Source organism: Lolium perenne, chromosome 7 (genome assembly GCF_019359855.2).
Source record: "Lolium perenne isolate Kyuss_39 chromosome 7, Kyuss_2.0, whole genome shotgun sequence".
Taxonomy (NCBI): Eukaryota; Viridiplantae; Streptophyta; class Magnoliopsida; order Poales; family Poaceae; genus Lolium; species Lolium perenne.
The window spans coordinates 329469297-329491575 of NC_067250.2; the positions used below are offsets into that span (position 1 = coordinate 329469297).

Below are 22279 nucleotides of genomic sequence, written 5' to 3' on the forward strand. Positions count from 1 at the left end.
AGGGTGACTCTACCTATGCTCTTGTTATTTAAACTTGTTTCCAAGGTGCCAAAAAGACTGTTTTTGTGTTTGGGAATACACAATCGTTTTTTTACTTGACTCGCATGATTTTTGCAAAAAGGACTCAATCTTTTATTTTCTCTTGTCAACATTGAGTTTGCATGGAGTTTGCAGCAAATTATATGCACACCCTATTCAAAGATAATCATATGCAATGTAAACCTGAATTTATTAACCAGATTACCGTACTTTGCTCAATAAGTTTGACTTTTGGCAGATCGTTGGTGGTTCTGAGCAAACCGTTGGTGCAAAGCACACATTTTCCCAGGACTCACACGGTATGCATTTAACTTCTACCATGGCCTTGCCTGCTCTGAGTGACATCCATATCACTATACAGCCTTTCTAAAGTCTAGTCATAACCGACTTCAGGCGTGGGGATATTTAGTAGTGCCCACTAACCGAATAATTAAATGAAATTATAAAAGCTTTGCAATAGTCATTGTATGAATCGTTTGGCTGTTTCATGTCTTTTGATCTCTACTGAACCTGTAGCTTTTATCTTAGTTTTATTTCCCCTTCTACTAGGGTTGTGGCAGAATTTTTGTTTGTTCGAACCATGCTGGTTTCGTCAAGTTTCAAAAAGCGGAAAGCCCTAAGCGAGCGGTGAGGCTCCGTTCAGAGTAATTGCTGGTTAAGCGAGCTTAAGCTGCCGCTTAGCGTTCCGTACAGAAGCGTACGGACGCTGTACGGACAGGAAGCAGGGAGGCATTCTGGGTAGATATAAGCCTAAAAATAGGTGTTTTTTTGTACGCAAAATCTAATTCCTGCTGGGGCACTCCCTTGTCTTACGCAGTGCTCTGTCGTCTCGCGCGTCGGATTCCTATCTAGCGGCCTCAAACAAGCGGCGCTACCGGACAAACCAGCGTCGACTCTATCGCTTCATTCCCCACCTCTCGTCCTCGCTTCCGTCCTCCTCCCCCCCTTCCTCCCTCCCGTCCTCCACCCCTCGATTCAGCTTGCCGGCGTCGATCTGGCCAACCAGAAACCACGGCTGAGTCCCCCAGGTTGTTGCGAGAAGTTGTGGAGAAGTTTCGACGCCGCGGCTCTCGCGGATTGACGATTCCGGTGTGGTGGTTCCCGTTGGTAGAGGTTGTTTCGGGGCTGCGCCTCCCCGAATCGTCGATACTGTGCCCGGCCGACCTTCGTGGGCGAGTCTACGACGAGATTTGGCGTCACGCCTGCGCGAATCGACGATTCTGATGCCGCTCGAGTTGTCGGCAGAGAATTCGGGGAGGCAGAGCATCAGCTATTCGTAGTTCTGGTGAGTTATTCTACATCGATTGTTCATAATCCCGTTAGTTGCTTCGATTCATCGCGTTTTGCTCGACTGACCGTGCCGGATTCGCTCGTTCAGTATGGTTGTTCTCGACTAGGTAGACATGGCGGATCTAGTTTGCTGTGTAGTACTGGCTGTTCTCGTGTTCTAGTACACGGATGTGTTTGTATAGGTGATTGTAGAAGATTTTTTGTTCGTCTAGGTGGTTTTCTGTGTAGTAATAGTTAAGTTTCTCTGTAATTTTTGCCGTAGGTGATCTGTAGAAGATTTTTGTTCATGTACATGGCATGTAATAATCTCTTCACACGATGTATTTTTACCATGCTTAGTACTGATAGTATGCACGTATGAGTATAGAGCATTGTATTGGAGTATATACTAGGATTTTCAGTCTTTTAACCATGTATGTTTAGGATGTAATAAAATGGCAATATATACAATATGATAGTATGGCTAGTATTATTTTAACTTCTATCTAAATATACGGGATGTAAAAAAATGGTAATATATACATCATCATAGTATGGCTAGTATTATTTTAACTTTGGTTTATATGCATCTTGTTAGTATTTTTCTTTTTTCCAACAATTTTTGACTCAATATACGGGATGTACAAAAATGGCAATATATACATCATCATAGCATACCTAGTATTGCCCTTATTTTAACTTTTGGTTTATTTACATCATGTTAGTATTTTGCTTTCTTTCAACGGTTTTTGATTCAATATACGGGATGTAAAAAAATGGCAACATATACATCATCATAGCATACCTAGTATTATTTTAACTTCTATCTAAATATACGGGATATACAAAAATGGCAATATATACATCATCATAGTATGTCTCCTTTTAAATTTTTGATTCACTTTTTAATGTGATGTAAAAAATTGTGGGTATGTACATCCTTTTTTAGTATGGATATTTTTAATTTTTTTTGTTGTTCATGCACGGGGTGTATATGTTTCCATCTGCCATACTATTATCAGGATGTTTTGTATGTAACAATTTCAACTAAAATCGTTTATATGTTGTGTGTGCTTACAGAATTTGTCCTTTTCTACAAGCAGACTTGTCTAACATCAGCGCTTGGTCATAATGGTACGGCAGATGGACTCCATTTTTTGGGTTCATGACTCAATGTTTTTATCCTTCAGCTTATATGTGTTTTTTATGGTTGTGCTGCAGGAATCTTCACCGAAAAACGTGTCCAAGGCAGGACAGTCGAAATACATTAAGATGTAGGAGAAGTTGCAGCTCCAGCCTAGTTAAAGTCAGTGCTGATGAAACATAAGTGCACCAAGATCATCCTATTGCATCTCAGTTACCAGAAACAAAGGAAGTTCCAACTGTAGGTGAGCATGGTGAAGGCGCAGCTGATGTTGGTGATGGCCATGCAGGAAGTGTACCGTCTAAAAAGATAAACCAGGTATGCTATTGGATGCTTCTTTTATTTTTTGAAAGCCGATTACATTTTGTAATTATGCTTTATGTGAATGTAAGAACCTTCTCAATGAGAACTTTTTAATACATGGATGGTTGTGGTCCTCAATGAACATTGTGACGCACCATTTCTGACCCCTTCTCTTAACTCGGAGGCATGCTTTGCATTCAGTCTTCTTAGTTATTAAACGGTTCCGTTGCCTCACAGGTGGAACATCCTGCTTGTTTATGTCTACATTTTTTCCACTTTTGTTACATACAAGCAGGCATTTGTCCTTCTGCTTGTCAATAGTAGGCATGTTTAGCATATCTATTGTAGCACATCTTTGCTTCTTCCCAACTATCAAACAACATATCTGGGTATGGCTTTTATACTGGAGTTAGGCTTGGGGTAGAATGAATGCCCTCGGAGAATGCTTTGTCGTGCAAAGTCACTGACATATCACATATCCATTGTGTTTTTTGGACCCCAAGAATGGATTGGATCGAAACGACTTTCCTGCTTGAAAATAGGGCCCTCTTTGTGTCTATATGAATCTCTGACCTCCACCCGGTCTGTCGGGGCCTCAGAATGGTGTTGATAATGGTCTTCTTCTTGTACTCGGATTATTAAGGTCAATACCATGATCAGAAACCAGAAATTCATCTGTACAGCTAGACCAAATAGAAACATATACATTTTTCAGCATTTTTTTACATGTAAATAGTAAGAAGAATGTTAGTTCAAATTATTTCTTATGTTTCCAGTGTTGGTATTTTTTAGATATTACATGCCATGATTATTTCTTTTCTTGTTACAATAAACTATAAAAATAACTACTAATAACATCTACTTTTGCTTCCTCTTCTTGTAGTTTCAAACAGTTATGGGAGAAGCCTCGAAGAAAAATGATGTTTCAAAAAGTTCTGGGAGAGATTCCTACAGTCATGGGAGAAGCCTGGGGAAGTTTGTATATCCTGCTATGCTTTGTATAGGTTCTTATGTGCAAACAGATAGACATGATGATTTTGGCAGAGCACAGGTTCTACAAGTTTGATGTTTTTTCGCTATTCTAACACGCATGGTTTCCGGTGGACATGGACACGCTTCTCCAAGTTTAGTTCTAAGTACATGCAGTTTTATCAGTGACTAAACTGATGCAACTATTATCATGGTTCCAAATATTAGTACATCCTAATGTTTTGCAACAGTACATGCTTTTTCTGTGGTTCAAATTGGTTGGTTTTCCAGTTTTCAAAGTAGAACAGTGAGATTGTTCTGCAGGCTGAACTTATTTTCCTGGGATTTTTTCATGCAAATAACAGATCTGGACTTGGAAGAAAGCAACGACTTGCCTGTAACTTTTAACCTTTTCCTGGATTGGTTTGGCACTTCCCCTGGTGATGGATCTTTTCCCTCCCGTTTCTTGGTGCACGGTGCTTGCCTGTAATTTTTGGTTCATCACTTGGGGAAGCCATGGAGTTTTTGTTCCAATGGCGGCTCCAGGAAAAAGGGGGGAGCGGAGGAACTTTTGAAACATAAAAAAAGCAGCTGTAGCTCGTCGACCTGTTCCACCCGGCGTGGAAGGAAACAGAAGCGGGATGCGTCTTTCTTTTCGCTTTCTTTTTTCTGTTACCTGTCGCTGTCACTTTCGGGCCCACTTTCTACTTTAGGAAAGTTTCGATTCAGACATGGGGAGCACCGTGTAAGACTATAGGGTCACCGCGCACTCCCTAGCCACACCCTTTTTTGTATCCTAATTCCTAAACATGTAATAGAGTAAACTGTACGGGCGGTCCATATTCTTTTCCCGCACCTTCACTTAAGTCCCTATTCTTTGAAATTGAACATCTAAGTCCTAAATCTTTAGTAAGTGATTCACGCGAGGTCCTAAATCGGTCTGAACAGTGTTGACCGGTGCCACATCTACATCGGGCCGGGAGGCGTGCCACTGGACATACAATTTTGCAAAAAGATCCCCCGATTCTTCCATGAGCGCTTGGCCCCAAATTCGACGTCCAGAGCGCGCCGTGCTCGGCATCGTCGTTCTCCTCGTTGCGGGAGGGTCTCCACCACCGTCGTTGAGTTTGTCTTCTTCAACTCCGGTGGGTCACTGCATCGCGTCGATCTCTGCGAGGAAGAGCACGCGGCTGGCTTGCGCGGACCATAGACGCGCGGCGATGACCGCGTGCGCCCTCCTGCTCCCTACTCATCCAGCCCAGCCCGACGCGCTCCAGCGCGACATCGCGCCTAGGCTGCATCGACCTGCGCCAAGGGGAGGCCGGGCCGCTCGCCGGCCGCCACCGCCCGAGGGAGGACGGGCGAGTTCCGCGCCGGCCGGACCTGCGCCGAGGGAGGACGGGCCGCTGGCCGGCCACCGCCGCTACGGGAGGAGGGGTCCTGCCGGCCGTCGAGCTGCCCGCTCCGACCGAACCTATGCCAAGGTAGGCCGGGCCGTTGGCCGGCCACCGCCTCCGAGGGGAGGACAAGCGAGTTCCCCACACCGGCCGGGCCTGCGCCGAGGGGAGGATGGGCCGCTGGCCGGCCACCGCCGCTAGGGGAGGAGGGGGTCCTGCCGGCCGTCGAGCTGCCCGCTCCGACCGAACTTGCGCCAAGGAGGACGGGCCGGCGGCGTCGGCCGACCGCCGCCTCCGGGGAGGACGGGCGAGTTCCCCACGCGGCCACGCCGGCGGACTGCGCCAAGGGAGGACGGGCTGCTGGCCGGCCACCGCCGCTAGGGGAGCTGGGGTCTGTCGGCCGTCGAGCTGCCCGCTCCGACCGGACCTGCGCCAAGGGAAGCCGGGCCGCTGGCCGGCCGCCACCACCGGGAGGAGGGGGTCCTACAGGCCGTCGAGCTGCCCGCTCCAATCAGACCTGCGGCGAGGAGGATGGGCCGCTGCACCATTCCCGGCCTTGGACTCATCGGCGAGCGGCACCCTCCTCCTTTTATTCTTTGAAAAAAAATAGTACATAGGGAATATAACCTGTGGGGGCCTTTTAGCAATTATACACGTATGGACAGTTCCCCTTGTGGGCCCTACCGTTGATGTGGCAATGGTCAAAGTGCCACGTAGATAGGTCAAAGTGGTCGGAGCAAAATAGGACCTCACATGAATCACTTACGAAAGGTTTAGAACTTAGATGTTCAATTTCAAAGAATAGAGACTTATGTGAAGGTGCGGGAAAAGAATAGGGACCTCCCGTGCAGTTTACTCTATGTGTTTACTCTATGTAATACTACATTTTCAAGGAAGAATGTGGATGAATACCTTGTTTTGTCTCGGTTTTAGGGACCGCTCATGCAGTTTACTCTATGTAATACTACATTTTCAAGGAAGAATGTGGATGAATACCTTGTTTTGTCTCGGTTTTGCTCCCTTTTCTTGTTCTCCAAATCCTCCAAGTCTTTTCTCCAAAAGCTACATGCACATAGATCAAAATATTAGCAAGCAAACAATAATAGTAAACAAGCAATACTATTCAATTATCATACAAGCAATGAAGCAATATAATCATGACTCACATGACATATTACATAACAAGAACTAGTGTCATAGTTTCATAGTGGCATAGTCCCACACAACATAACAAAACACACATGAATAATGATAATTGAAAGATTGATAGCATGATGCCATCATCTCTCTATGATCATGAAATGATCACTCAATACTCATCGTCATCCTTGAACTCAATTTCATCCTCCTCAATCAAATCCTGTTTCCGAACTCCTCTTCCTCAAGATCTCTTTGGTTCACTCTTCCACTCCTACGAGGTGCGAGTTGATCTTGTGCTCACATTGCTTCTCCTATCACATCATATGGAATCCCCGTAGCCGGATGCACACCTTGATCTCCATCATCCCCATTCCTTCATATAAATGTTGAAAGAGTACCCGCTCAACCGAGGCACCTCCGGGGGCAAACCTTCGTCCGCCATCCGATTTGCCTGCTACAGTAATTTCTATCGCCCACTTTTGCCTGCAGCCGTTGGATCGGGTAAAAACATTTCTTACCTCTTGCCTTCCCCGATGGGTTCTTTGACGGATGGGTCTGGCCGCATGGGGGGGCCAGCGAGCAGAGACAGCCGCACCGGCTCGTTCACGTCCTGCTCAAGCGAAAACCTAGAGAGCGACCTAATCCTCAATTCCCCACCCGTCCTCCTCTCCTCCTCACTCCCGTGCCTCCCTCCTCCCCAGCCCGCCACCGTCCCTCCTCCCTAGCCTGCCGCCCTCCCTCCTCCCCAGCTCGCCGCACTAGTTTTGCCCCCATCAGCCTCGTTTTTGTTGCAAAACCTGGGTGGGGCGAGGCTGCCATGGAGGTTGGACGAGGAAGTCACATCTAGGGCATTTCTGGTGGAGAAGTGGGAGAGGGAGGTGGTTCTGGAGGTGGAGCAGGGGGGGGATCTCGAGGGGCCATGCTGGGACGGAGGTGGAGGAGCACCAACGGGGTGGAGCGGGGCTGGAGGTGGAGGAGCAGCAAGGGGCAGAGAGAATGAGACAAGAGAAGGAGAAGAAGAAGAAGAAGATCATCACCCTCCGATTTCTATTGCTCGGGCTTCAAGGGTGAGATCCCCACTCTCCATGATCCCCTCTTGTGCTATACATGGTGGTATTTAAGTTCCCAAGGAGGAGGCGCAAGAGGTTGTTTCAGATTTTCTTCTCCTACGCAGGGTGTGAGTGGAGGAGGGTGTGCACTGATGCTTCCCTTTCCTTGGGTGTGAGGTGATTCTTAATTTCTTTTCCCCTGATTTTGCTTAATATTTTCTCTCCAGTATTTAGATAATTTCTGCAGTTATTGAACTACACATGCTTACTTGTTTTATGCTCATGAATCGTCTGGAGGAAGCGTGTACATTCACAAGGAAAAGATGTGTGAAATGGGCGTAAATGACTGGTTGATATGTGCTCACGCAATGGTGGTGATGGGTCTGAGCGCCAAGACGCCCGACTAGAGGTTGGTTATCTCATCTCTGTGGATAATTGCGAAAAAATCATTCCTAAGGTTTATATTTACTTAATTGCTGCATTTATTGAACGATATATGCATTTTTGATATTGTTATATGCGGATTTTAGCCACATTGGGAGTTGGGCCGTGATTGAGATGGGCTTAGAGGATATGCACATAAAGTGTTTCTGAATCGGCCTCCTGCGAGAGTTTGGGCTAGATTGCCCGTGTATCTATACATTATGGTAGATTACGAGATAGAGTTTAGTTCGTACACAGTTAGGTTTATTCCGAAAATAGGAAGTCCACGGACTATAAATATGTACCTAGGGTTATTGAGGAAGGAGGACGATCACGTTCACAACAAACACAATCTAGGCGCATCCCCACCCCTTGTTTCGAGGGTTTCTTCCGGGTAAGCGCCATGCTGCCCAGATCGCATCTTGCGATCTGGGCAGTATCAGTTTATTCGTTGTTTTGTGTTGCTCGTATTGAAGCCTTGTTGATGGCGAGTAACACCGTTATCATGGATGTGTTGGGGCTAACATCGATACCTTTTTGATATGTTTGCTTAGTTAGGCTACCCCCACATATCTAGCTGCCTTTGCACCTATCTTAGGTGTAAAGGTAGCAACTTGCTTGGTCTTTATTTAGTAGATCTGATCTGTTATGGTTGTTCCTTGTTCTCCAAAGATTAGTTTGATATCCGCGTGGTTAGGCCTTGCAAACGGGTTGAATGATCCAGTAGTGCGTAAGGTATGGTTTGCCGATCCTAGAGGAGTTGTTCCGAGAATCGACTCTATGTTGGTTTTTAGGCCTTTTCTAGGACTAGCTTTCTGTTATCTTTCGTATCTGCCAGGCTCAACTACGTGTAGGACGTTCCGATTACGCGGTGAAAACCCTAGACTGTCGTAGGTCGATTTAACTTGGTTTTGATGAAGCAGGACCCCCATGTCATCGTAGATCTAATACGAACCATGGGTCGATCGGCTACTTGAGCCGATTCATAGGGCAACCTGAGAGCCGATCGAGGCTCGGATTTAATGTTTACGTGTCTGCCATGCAGGAAACTAATTGAAGCAATCCATCACCTTCCTGATCAGGTATAGGTCAGGTGGCACGCCCTCGCAACAGCCAGGACGCGTGCCGGAGTTTTGCGGGCCGTTGCCCGAGGGACCACGACCCACCAGCAGTTCTGGGAGCCTCCCCGCTCTTCGTGTTGCTCGTCGCTGCTCCCCAGTGGGTTTTGGCAGGCCACACATTATGGCACGCCCGGTGGGACATTCTATAGCAACGGCGTCGACATCTGCAGCTGAGATGGCGGAGACACCAGTCACGTATGAAGAACTGCCTGAGGAGCACAAGAAGAAATATGATGAGTTTAAAGCTGTCTTCGAAGCCGATCTCATCGGCTCTTTCGAGAGGACCCGTAAACATGGCATTAGGTGGAAAGGGTTCTCACCTGAAGGCGTTCTCGATGAAGTAGATCTGTCTACCCCTTCAGAAGAACGCACCAGAGCTCTGCGCCAGGAAGTTAATTACATGGTGGCTCATTCTCTACACCGTCATTCTGAGAGCCTGGTAAACGCTTTCGAGCGCATTGCGGTTCGCGTGGTTCAGGAAATCATGAAGCACCAGTACTCTCCGTCAGGGCCTGCTCTAGGAACTCACCAGGGAGAGATACCGTTCCAAACCAGACCGCAGCTGCCATTCGCAATTGCAGCTCCAGAGCCGCCGGGTTCACCGGCATACGTCGTCTACAAGATTGGAGGCGATCCTGGCGATTACCAGTTCCTGCAAGAGCCGCCTAAAGAGGTACCACATGGATACGTGTGCACATACGTGCCGGACTACAATAACGTGGCGCGAACGAACCAGATTGCAACAGGAGGGATTTCTGGAGCGGACGCCGATAAACAGGCCTGGCTATCTAAATATGCCACCGGAACGAGTCATGAAAGCTCAGCCCCTGCAGCTAATACCGTGGAACAAATCAGTACAATCTTGAGAGACCAGTTCGGCATCCTGCCAAAGAGGAGAACAGTCGGCTATTCCAAGCCGTACCCCAACGATTACGATTTGATTCCACTGCCGCCCAAGTATCGGCTCCCTGAGTTCTCAAAGTTCAATGGATCAGAAGGGTCTAGCTCGATTGAGCATGTGAGCCGATATTTGGCACAGTTGGGCATGATTTCAGCATCAGACCCGTTACGTGTAAGGTTTTTTGCGCAATCTCTCACAGGACCAGCTTTTGGGTGGTACACCTCGTTGCCACCAGATTCAATCCGGACGTGGAAGCAGCTGGAAGAGCAATTTCATATTCAATACCACTCAGAGGCTACCGAGGCTGGCATTGCCGATCTGGCGCAGGTGCGGCAGAAGCGTGGAGAAACGGTGGCGGAATATATCCAGCGTTTCAGGACTGTCAAGAACCGATGTTATTCGGCTCGTTTAACTGAGAAAGAAGCAGTCGATCTGGCAGTGTTGGGCCTCGCAGCACCGATCAAGGATCTGGCTTTCCAAGTGGAGTACAATTCGCTGGCGCACATGGCTCAGAAATTAACATTGTATGAGCAGCGTCACCCAGAATTATACCAAGACAAGTTCAAACGCCCGATAGGCCTGGTCGAGGCAGAAGAAGTTGGGGACTCTGCAGAAGACCAGGAAGTAGCCGTGGCTGAATGGGCTCGGGGGGCAGACCCCGTGTCCTGCAAATGGGTGAAACAACAAGGGCCTGCAAAAGGGTTCGACTTTGATATAAGCAAAGCTGAGCAAATATTCGACTTATTGCTTAAGGAAAAACAGCTGAAGTTACCCGAGGGCCATAAAATCCCTACGGCGCAAGAGATGAACGGGAGGCCGTACTGCAAGTGGCATCACTCGTTCACCCATATCACCAATGACTGCAAAGAGTTGCATCGGCAGATCCAAACGGTGATAGAGCAAGGCCATTTGATCTTTGGTCAGTTTGCTATGAAGGTGGACACGCAACCATTTCCTGGCGCCAACATGGTGGAGCACAATCTCTCCACGAGGCGTCAGTTAGATTTCTCATTCGGTGTTAACATGGCAGGGCCTGTATACCACCATAGCAGGGATAAAGAAGAAAGCGGTCATCCCCGTGGCAAGGAAAAGGAGGAGGCCGGCCCACGCGACCGGCCCCGATATGATGACAGACGGTACATCACCGAGGAACAAGTGAGGAACGTGCGGTATCAACGACCACTCTCCGAGCACCTCCTTAACAAATATGAGCGTCAGTACGATCGACGCCGGCGGTACGATATAGATGACGAAAGATATCGTCGGTCTGGTGTAGACAATGGAAAATATCGTCGGTATGATAGAGACGACGAAGGGTATGAGCGTCGCGCTAAGGGGAAGTGAAGAGAGCAGGAAGACATGGACAGACACTGGGATTGTCCTTTCTTTAAGCACTGCTGGGATTCAGGTATGAGCCGATTGCCTACAATCGACAACTGCCCGGAATGTAGACAGCAGAAGGAGGACACAGGTGAGGTGTCAGTGTTCAAACGTCTAGGGCCTCTCCCATCTCAGAACAGACGAGCTAAGTCATCTCGAGTGGAAGATTTCGAGGAGTCAGGAGATGAAGAAGAAGATAGGTACCACCGGCCAAGGTGGTGCCCTGATGGACTCAGTCACTCCCAAAAGCGTAGGGTTCAGCGGCTACGTAGCTTGGAGGAAGCCGATGCGCAATACCTGCACACGTTGAGGAAAGCGTGGCCCGATCTGGCCGTGAAAATTCAGCAAACCTTGGACACGGAGATGCGTCCACAGAAGAAAGAATGGCGCCCCAAACAAGTAAAAACCGATGCGAAGGCATCGGCTGGCACAAATATGGTGTTCATTCTTCCGTCAGAGTTTTGTGCTCCAAGAATCGAAGAAGCGCCGGTGGCACAGTTTGACTGCGGCCCACGGCCAGTTGTCTTTGAAAAGCCACGAGAGAAGAGCTACAGACATTTGAAGGCCTTGTACCTAAGAGGTTATATCAACGGGCAGCCTATCAGCAAGATGTTGGTTGACACGGGAGCGGCCATTAATATAATGCCTTACTCCATGCTACGGCGTTTGGGATGCTCTAACGCAGATCTGATCAAAACCAACGTCACACTAAGCGACTTCAACGGCCAAGCATCAGAAACGCAAGGCGTTCTGAACGTGGATCTAACCGTGGGCCGAAAAACCATCCCTACATCATTCTTCATCGTCGACAGCAAAAGCACCTACGCTGTCCTGCTAGGGAGAGATTGGATTCACGCCAACTGCTGCATTCCATCCACAATGCACCAATGCCTAATACAGTGGGATGGAGATGAAGTGGAGGTCATTCATGCAGATGACTCAGTCGAGATCTCAATAGCTGGTATGAATATTTGGGACGCAGACGACCAAGAGCCGATCTCTGGAGTCAGTTTGGACGGCTGTGAGCGCATCGAAGCTACAAAAAACGGGGTGAGGCTGGTCTTATCCACCGGCCTGACAGAGTAGCAAGAGCAAAGTCAATGGACGTACGTGGCAAGGCCGATCCCTGCGATCGGCCCCAAAACATAAAAAGCAATGATCTCACCTCAAGCATGTCACGTAGTTGTAGTAGGGAGACTCCCTCCCGTAGTAGAGCACAAATAAGTTGTAAACCTTCATTGAGCAATACAATCAAAAGGAGGGCCGATTCCAGCAATCGGCCCAAAATATCCTCCCCATACGTTTTGCCTGTGTTCAGCATCGATCTAACAGGCGACGGAAAGCTAGGGTATGGATTTACATCAGCTGATGAGCTAGAAGAGATTGACATTGGTCCTGGGGATAAGCCGCGACCAACATTTATCAGCAAAAAGCTAGATCCACATCTGAGGGCACGATGATAGCTCTGTTGAAAGAATACCCAGATTGCTTTGCCTGGGATTACACAGAGATGCCCGGGTTAGACAGGAGCATCATTGAGCATCGGCCCCCTCTTAAGAAAGGATTTCGGCCGTTCCAACAGCGAGCACGATAGATGAAGGCCGAAATTTTAGAAGAAGTCAAGAAAGAGATCGAGAAAATGTTGAACGCCGGGTTCATCAGGCCATGCAGGTACGCCGAGTGGATTTCTAGTATCGTGCCTGTAGAGAAAAAGGACGGCCGATGGCGCGTCGCCATAGATTTTCGGGATCTCAACAGAGCCACTCCAAAGGATGAGTATCCAATGCCGGTAGCAGAGACGTTGATCAATGCAGCTGCTGGTCATAAGGTTTTAAGTTTTATGGATGGCAATGCCGGTTACAACCAAATTTTTATGGCTCCAGAAGATATACACAAGACTGCATTCAGAGTACCAGGTTCAGTGGGCTTATTTGAATATGTAGTCATGACATTTGGACTAAAAAATGCCGGCGCAACATACCAAAGAGCCATGAATTACATCTTTCATGATCTGATCGGCAAGTTGGTGGAGATTTACATTGATGACGTGGTAGTCAAGTCTGTTTCAGTAAAAGGACACTTGGAGGATCTGCGACGCATCCTGGACCGAACTAGAAAGTTCGGGCTAAGAATGAATCCAAAGAAGTGTGCTTTTGGTGTAACGGCCGGTCAATTCTTGGGTTTCTTGGTTCATGAACGCGGAATTGAGATCGGCCTGAAAAGTCAGGAGGCAGTGCGAACAATGAAACCGCCTACCACGAAGAAGGAACTCCAGTGTCTCATCGGCAAAATCAACTTCGTCAGAAGGTTCATCTCCAATCTGTCAGGGCGAATCGAGCCGTTCATGGGACTGGTAAAAATTAAATCTGATGAGGAGTTTCGCTGGGGGGCAGAGCAACAGCGAGCATTTGACGAGATTAAAGAGTATCTAACGAAGCCACCTGTGTTGGTTCCGCCCCAGCAAGATAGACCATTCTATATTTACTTGTCAGTAGCTGACACTTCCATCGCCTCAGTGGTGGTGCAACTTTATGATGGTCTGGAGAGAGTTGCTTTCTACCTCAGCAGAAGGATGTTGGATGCGAAACTAGGTACCACGAGATCGAGAAGTTGTGCCTCTGCCTATTTTTTACCTGCACCAAGCTTCGTCACATATTGCTGTCAGCGGCAATTGTCATCATATGCACATCAGATGTCATCAAACATATGCTGTCGGCTCCTGTGTTGAAAGGCCGACTCGGTAAGTGGATGTTTGCATTATCGGAATTTGATCTCCGGTATCAGCCTGCGAAAGCAGTCAAGGGACAAGTGTTGGCCGATCTTATTGCTAAACGAATCAACACTGATATAGCAGCACTGTCGGTGCGTGCATGGGCCATGTTTTTCGATGGATCGGCTTGTGATGATGGTTGCGGCATCGGCATTCTACTCGTGTCGCCCAGGGGGGCAACATATTCCTTCTCCATCAGGCTACCTACCCCTTGCACCAACAATGTCGCTGAGTATGAGGCAATACGCAAGCTAATGGAGTTGCTTTTGGAGGCCGGGGCAGAAGCGGTGGAAGTTTTTGGAGACTCAAAATTGGTGATTTCCCAGCTCACGGAAGAATACAAATGCGAGAGCGAGTCGCTCTTCCCATTATGGATGGAATGCCGTGAGCTGATGGCACAATTTAGGTACATAAACTTCAGTTGGATCCCTGATGCGTGTGGTTGGCACGTCCGTTGGGAACCCCAAGAGGAAGGTGTGATGCGCACAGCGGCAAGTTTCCCTCAGTAAGAAACCAAGGTTTAATCGGACCAGTAGGAGTCAAGAAGCACGTTGAAGGTTGATGGCGGCGAGATGTAGTGCGGCGCAACACCAGGGATTCCGGCGCCAACGTGGAACCTGCACAACACAACCAAAGTACTTTGCCCCAACGAAACAGTGAGGTTGTCAATCTCACCGGCTTGCTGTAACAAAGGATTAACCGTATTGTGTGGAAGATGATTGTTTGCAGAAAACAGTAGAACAAGTATTGCAGTAGATTGTATTTCAGTAAAGAGAATTGGACCGGGGTCCACAGTTCACTAGAGGTGTCTCTCCCATAAGACAAACAGCATGTTGGGTGAACAAATTACAGTTGGGCAATTGACAAATAAAGAGAGCATGACCATGCACATACATATCATGATGAGTATAGTGAGATTTAATTGGGCATTACGACAAAGTACATAGACCGCCATCCAACTGCATCTATGCCTAAAAAGTCCACCTTCAGGTTATCATCCGAACCCCCTCCAGTATTAAGTTGCAAAGCAACAGACAATTGCATTAAGTATGGTGCGTAATGTAATCAACAACTACATCCTTAGACATAGCATCAATGTTTTATCCCTAGTGGCAACAGCACAACACAACCTTAGAACTTTCATCCTTTGTCCCGGTGTCAATGCAGGCATGAACCCACTATCGAGCATAAGTACTCCCTCTTGGAGTTACAAGCATCTACTTGGCCAGAGCATCTACTAGTAACGGAAAGCATGCAAGATCATAAACAACACGTAGATATAACTTTGATAATCAACATAACAAGTATTCTCTATTCATCGGATCCCAACAAACGCAACATATAGAATTACGAGATAGATGATCTTGATCATGTTAGGCAGCTCACAAGATCCGACAATGATAGCACAATGGGGAGAAGACAACCATCTAGCTACTGCTATGGACCCATAGTCCAGGGGTAGACTACTCACACATCACACCGGAGGCGACCATGGCGGCGTAGAGTCCTCAGGAGATGATTCCCCTCTCCGGCGGGGTGCCGGAGGCGATCTCTGGATCCCCGAGATGGGATCGGCGTTGGCGGCGTCTCTGGAAGGTTTTCCGTATCGTGGCTCTCGGTGCGGGGGTTTCGTCACGGAGGCTGGATGTAGGCGGAAGGGCAGGTCACGAGGCGGCACGGGGGGCCCATACCACAGGCCGGCGCGGCCGGGGGTGGGGCCGCGCCGCCCTCGGGGTTGGCCCCCCCGTGGCCCCTCGTCGGAGCATCGTCGGACTTCTGGAAGCTTCGTGGAAAAATAGGCCCCAGGGCTTGGATTTCGGCCACTGCCGAGACTAGTTCCGTACGAGGAAGTCGGAAACCAAAAACAGTGAAAACTTGACAAGCGGCACTTCGGCATCTTGTTAATAGGTTAGTTCGAGAAAATGCACGAATATGACATAAAGTGTGCATAAAACATGTAGATAACATCAATAATGTGGCATGGAACATAAGAAATTATCGATACGTCGGAGACGTATCAGCATCCCCAAGCTTAGTTCTGCTCGTCCCGAGCGAGGTAAAACGATAACACGAGATAATTTACGGAGTGACATGCCATCATAATCTTGATCATACTATTTGTAAAGCATATGTAGTGAATGCAGCGATCAAAACAATGTATATGACATGAGTAAACAAGTGAATCATAAAGCAAAGACTTTTCATGAATAGCACTTCAAGACAAGCATCAATAAGTCTTGCATAAGAGTTAACTCATAAAGCAATAATTCAAAGTAAAGGCATTGAAGCAACACAAAAGAAGATTAAGTTTCAGCGGTTGCTTTCAACTTGTAACATGTATATCTCATGGATATTGTCAACATAGAGTAATATAATAAGTGCAATAAGCAAGTATGTAGGAATCAATGCATAGTTCACACAAGTGTTTGCTTCTTGAGGTGGAGAGAAATAGGTGAACTGACTCAACATTGAAAGTAAAAGAATGGTCCTCCATAGAGGAAAAGCATCGATTGCTATATTTGTGCTAGAGCTTTGATTTTGAAAACATGAAACAATTTTGTCAACGGTAGTAATAAAGCATATGCATCATGTAAATTATATCTTATAAGTTGCAAGCCTCATGCATAGTGTACTAATAGTGCCCGCACCTTGTCCTAATTAGCTTGGACTACCGGATCATCACAATGCACTGTTTTAACCAAGTGTCACAAAGGGGTACCTCTATGCACTTTGTACAAAGGTCTAAGGAGAAAGCTCGCATTGGATTTCTCGCTATTGATTATTCTTCAACTTAGACATCCATACCGGGACAACATAGACAACAGATAATGGACTCCTCTTTTATGCATAAGCATGTAACAACAATTAATAATTTTCTCATTTGAGATTGAGGATATATGTCCAAAACTGAAACTTCCACCATGGATCATGGCTTTAGTTAGCGGCCCAATGTTCTTCTCTAACATATGCATGCTTAACCATAAGGTGGTAGATCTCTCTTACTTCAGACAAGACGGACATGCATAGCAACTCACGTGAAATTCAACAATGAATAGTTGATAGCGTCCCAGTGAACATGGTTATCGCACAACAAGCAACTTAATAAGAGATAAAGTGCATAATTACATATTCAATACCACAATAGTTTTTAAGCTATTTGTCCCATGAGCTATATATTGCAAAGGTGATGATGGAATTTTAAAGGTAGCACTCAAGCAATTTACTTTGGAATGGCGGGAAATACCATGTAGTAGGTAGGTATGGTGGACACAAATGGCATAGTGGTTGGCTCAAGTATTTGGATGCATGAGAAGTATTCCCTCTCGATACAAGGTTTAGGCTAGCAAGGTTATTTGAAACAAACACAAGGATGAACCGGTGCAGCAAAACTCACATAAAAGACATATTGAAAACATTATAAGACTCTACACCGTCTTCCTTGTTGTTCAAACTCAATACTAGAAATTATCTAGACCTTAGAGAAACCAAATATGCAAACCAAATTTTAGCATGCTCTATGTATTTCTTCATTAATGAGTGCAAAGCATATGATGCAAGAGCTTAAACATGAGCACAACAATTGCCAAGTATCACATTACCCAAGACATTAATAGCAATTACTACATGTATCATTTTCCAATTCCAACCATATAACAATTTAACGAAGGAGAAACTTCGCCATGAATACTATGAGTAGAAACCAAGGACATACTTGTCCTTATGCTACAGCGGAGCGTGTCTCTCTCCCATAAAGTGAATGCTAGGATCCATTTTATTCAAACAAAACAAAAAACAAAAAACAAACCGACGCTCCAAGCAAAGCACATAAGATGTGATGGAATAAAAATATAGTTTCAGGGGAGGAACCTGATAATGTTGTCGATGAAGAAGGGGATGCCTTGGGCATCCCCAAGCTTAGACGCTTGAGTCTTCTTAATATATGCAGGGGTGAACCACCGGGGCATCCCCAAGCTTAGAGCTTTCACTCTCCTTGATCATGTTGCATCATACTCCTCTCTTGATCCTTGAAAACTTCCTCCACACCAAACTCGAAACAACTCATTAGAGGGTTAGTGCACAATAAAAATTAACATATTCAGAGGTGACACAATCATTCTTAACACTTCTGGACATTGCATAATGCTACTGGACATTAGTGGATCAAAGAAATTCATCCAATATAGCAAAAGAGGCAATGCGAAATAAAAGGCAGAATCTGTCAAAACAGAACAGTTCGTATTGACGAATTTTAAAATGGCACCAGACTTACTCAAATGAAAATGCTCAAATTGAATGAAAGTTGCGTACATATCTGAGGATCATGCACGTAAATTGGCTTAATTTTCTGAGCTACCTACAGGGAGGTAGACCCAGATTCGTGACAGCAAAGAAATCTGGAACTGTGCAGTAATCCAAATCTAGTACTTACTTTTCTATCAACGGCTTAACTTGGCACAACAAAACACAAAACTAAGATAAGGAGAGGTTGCTACAGTAATAAAAACAAAGTACTGTAGGTAAAAACATGGGTTGTCTCCCATAAGCGCTTTTCTTTAACGCCTTTCAGCTAGGCGCAGAAAGTGTGCATCAAGTATTATCAAGAGACGAAGTGTCAACATCATAATTTGTTCTCATAATAGAATCAAAAGGTACCTTCATTCTCTTTCTAGGGAAGTGTTCCATACCTTTCTTGAGAGGAAATTGATATTTTATATTACCTTCCTTCATATCAATGATAGCACCAACAGTTCGAAGAAAAGGTCTTCCCAATATAATGGGACAAGATGCATTGCATTCAATATCCAAGACAACAAAATCAACGGGGACAAGGTTATTGTTAACGGTAATGCGAACATTATCAACTTTCCCCAAAGGTTTCTTTGTAGAATGATCAGCAAGATTAACATCCAAATAACAATTTTTCAGTGGTGGCAAGTCAAGCATATTATAAATTTTCTTAGGCATAACAGAAATACTTGCACCAAGATCACATAAAGCATTACAATCAAAATCTTTAACCTTCATCTTAATGATGGGCTCCCAACCATCCTCTAGCTTTTTAGGAATAGAGGCTTCGCGCTCTAGTTTCTCTTCTCTAGCTTTTATGAGAGCATTTGTAATATGATGTGTAAAGGCCAAATTTATAGCACTAGCATTAGGACTTTTAGCAAGTTTTTGCAAGAACTTTATAACTTCAGAGATGTGGCAATCATCAAAATTCAAACCATTATAATCTAAAGCAATGGGATCATCATCCCCAATGTTGGAAAAAATTTCAGCAGCTTTATCACAGGCAGTTTCAGCAGTTTTAGCAATTTCAGGCAGTTTCTCGCGCTTTGCATTAGAAGTGGAAACATTGCTAACACCAATTCTTTTATTAGTATTAGTATGAGGTGCAGCAACATGTGTAGCATTAGCATTACTAGTGGTGGTAATAGTCCAAACTTTAGCTACATTCTTCTCTTTAGCTAGTTTTTCATTTTCTTCTCTATCCCACCTAGCACGCAGTTCAGCCATTAATCTTATATTCTCATTAATTCAAACTTGAATGGCATTTGCTGTAGTAACAATTTTATTATGATGATTTTCATTAGGCAAAACTTTTGATTTCAAAAGATCAACATCAAGAACAAGACTATCGACTTTAGAAGCAAGTATATCAATTTTCCCAAGCTTTTCTTCAACAGATTTGTTAAAAGCAGTTTGCGTACTAATAAATTCTTTAAGCATGGCTTCAAGTCCAGGGGTGAACTCCTATTATTGTTGTAAGAATTCCCATAAGAATTACCATAGCCGTTGCCATTATTATAAGGATATGGCCTATAGTTGTTACTAGAATTGTTCCGGTAAGCATTGTTGTTGAAATTATTATTTTTAATGAAGTTTACATCAACATGTTCTTCTTGTGCAACCAATGAAGCTAATGGAACATTATTAGGATCAATATTAGTCCTATCATTCACAAGCATAGACATAATAGCATCAATCTTATCACTCAAGGAAGAGGTTTCTTCGACAGAATTTACCTTCTTACCTTGTGGAGCTCTTTCCGTGTGCCATTCAGAGTAGTTGATCATCATATTATCAAGAAGCTTTGTTGCTTCACCAAGAGTGATGGACATAAAGGTACCTCCAGCAGCTGAATCCAATAAATTCCGTGAAGAAAAATTTAGTCCTGCATAGAAGGTTTGGATGATCATCCAAGTAGTCAGTCCATGGGTTGGGCAATTTTTAACCAGAGATTTCATTCTTTCCCAAGCTTGAGCAACATGTTCAGTATCTAATTGTTTAAAATTCATTATGCTACTCCTCAAAGATATAATTTTAGCAGGGGGATAATATCTACCAATAAAAGCATCCTTGCATTTAGTCCATGAATCAATACTATTCTTAGGCAGAGATAGCAACCAATCTTTAGCTCTTCCTCTTAATGAGAAAGGGAACAATTTTAGTTTAATAATATCACCATCTACATCTTTATATTTTTGCATTTCACATAGTTCAACAAAATTATTAAGATGGGCAGCAGCATCATCAGAACTAACACCAGAAAATTGATCTCGCATAACAAGATTCAGTAAAGCAGGTTTAATTTCAAAGAATTCTGCTGTAGTAGCAGGTGGAGCAATAGGTGTGCATAAGAAATCATTATTATTTGTGGTTGTGAAGTCACACAACTTAGTATTTTCAGGGTTGGCCATTTTAGCAACAGTAAATAAAGCAAACTAGATAAAGTAAATGCAAGTAAACTAATTTTTTTGTGTTTTTTTTTTGATATAGCAAACAAGATAGCAAGTAAAGTAAAACTAGCAACTAATTTTTTTTTGTATTTTGATTTAGTGCAGCAAACAAAGTAGTAAATAAAACTAAGCAAGACAAAAACAAAGTAAAGAGATTGAGAAGTGGAGACTCCCCTTGCAGCGTGTCTTGATCTCCCCAGCAACGGCGCCAGAAATTTGCTTGATGCGTGTGGTTGGCACGTCCGTTGGGAACCCCAAGAGGAAGGTGTGATGCGCACAGTGGCAAGTTTCCCTCAGTAAGAAACCAAGGTTTAATCGAACCAGTAGGAGTCAAGAAGCACGTTGAAGGTTGATGGCGGCGAGATGTAGTGCGGCGCAACACCAGGGATTCCGGCGCCAACGTGGAACCTGCACAACACAACCAAAGTACTTTGCCCCAACGAAACAGTGAGGTTGTCAATCTCACCGGCTTGCTGTAACAAAGGATTAACCGTATTGTGTGGAAGATGATTGTTTGCAGAAAACAGTAGAACAAGTATTGCAGTAGATTGTATTTCAGTAAAGAGAATTGGACCGGGGTCCACAGTTCACTAGAGGTGTCTCTCCCATAAGACAAACAGCATGTTGGGTGAACAAATTACAGTTGGGCAATTGACAAATAAAGAGAGCATGACCATGCACATACATATCATGATGAGTATAGTGAGATTTAATTGGGCATTACGACAAAGTACATAGACCGCCATCCAACTGCATCTATGCCTAAAAAGTCCACCTTCAGGTTATCATCCGAACCCCCTCCATAATTAAGGTGCAAAGCAACAGAACATTGCATTAAGTATGGTGCGTAATGTAATCAAAAACTACATCCTTAGACATAGAATCAATGTTTTATCCCTAGTGGCAACAGCACAACACAACCTTAGAACTTTCTGTCACTGTCCCAGGTGTCAATGCAGGCATGAACCCACTATCGAGCATAAGTACTCCCTCTTGGAGTTACAAGCATCTACTTGGCCAGAGCATCTACTAGTAATGGAAAGCATGCAAGATCATAAACAACACGTAGATATAACTTTGATAATCAACATAACAAGTATTCTCTATTCATCGGATCCCAACAAACGCAACATATAGAATTACAGATAGATGATCTTGATCATGTTAGGCAGCTCACAAGATCCGACAATGATAGCACAATGGGGAGAAGACAACCATCTAGCTACTGCTATGGACCCATAGTCCAGGGGTAGACTACTCACACATCACACCGGAGGCGACCATGGCGGCGTAGAGTCCTCCGGGAGATGATTCCCCTCTCCGGCAGGGTGCCGGAGGCGATCTCCTGGATCCCCCGAGATGGGATCGGCGTTGGCGGCGTCTCTGGAAGGTTTTCCGTATCGTGGCTCTCGGTACTGGGGGTTTCGTCACGGAGGCTTTAAGTAGGCGGAAGGGTAGGTCAAGAGGCGGCACGGGGGGCCCAAACCACAGGCCGGCGCGGCCAGGGGTGGGGCCGCGCCGCCCTAGGGTTTGGCCACCCCGTGGCCCCTCTTCGTTTCATCTTCGGACTTCGGGAAGCTTCGTGGAAAAATAGGCCCCTGGGCTTTGTTGTCGTCCAATTCCGAGAATTTTTC

At 45.4% G+C, this 22279-nt stretch overlaps 1 long non-coding RNA gene across 1 annotated transcript; it reads left to right on the forward strand.

Annotated features, from left to right (window-relative positions):
- The first annotated feature begins 818 nt into the window (after positions 1 to 818).
- Positions 819 to 3974, forward strand: LOC139829834 (uncharacterized). Its single transcript, XR_007859142.2, has 4 exons — positions 819 to 1324; positions 2389 to 2442; positions 2530 to 2770; positions 3639 to 3974. It is a non-coding gene; the product is annotated as an uncharacterized lncRNA (long non-coding RNA).
- Positions 3975 to 22279: the final 18305 nt, after the last annotated feature.